This window comes from Rhyacophila brunnea, unplaced genomic scaffold (genome assembly GCF_057557595.1).
Source record: "Rhyacophila brunnea isolate RB1 unplaced genomic scaffold, BYU_Rbru_1.0 scaffold_121, whole genome shotgun sequence".
NCBI classification, from domain to species: Eukaryota; Metazoa; Arthropoda; class Insecta; order Trichoptera; family Rhyacophilidae; genus Rhyacophila; species Rhyacophila brunnea.
In genome coordinates, this window is record NW_028232776.1 from 884,973 (window position 1) to 885,562 (window position 590).

The following is a 590-nucleotide window of genomic DNA, read 5'->3' on the forward strand; positions in this document are numbered from 1 at the left end:
TATCACTAGAAAGATTTATTTTTATTTTAAATTATGCAAAAATTCATGATATATAACTATAGTCACTTGAAAAAATTTAACTTTAATGAAGAACCCAATAAAAGATTATTTAATAGTTTTGTTTCGAAAAACGGTTTTTTATTATATATTTGTAAAATATATCAGATATTAAAGCGAAAGATTAAGTATAAATTAAAATAATCTACACAGAGTAATAATGTGTGAAGAATTTAAAAAAAATGTTTATTTGTAAAAAAAAATGTTGTAGGTCTTCAAACTTTTTGGTTTTATCAGATTTTATATATTTAAGCTTCACTGGGAATTGAATTAAATCATTGGGTATTGGAACAAAGATTAGTGGGTAAATACTTACATAGCACCTTTTTGCAGCTTTACGGATATTAAATGTCATGACATTTATTTTTCAGAAAATATGCTAGCTGTTATTTTCATATAAAATTCTATCTAAATAACTTGTTAGAATGTTATTTTATTCTTTTTATATATTCTCGAGTGGGTAGCTAAAAATCAATTATTTTTTCAGTAAAACCAAGGAAATTTCATTTTTAGTATCATATGTACTTTCTATA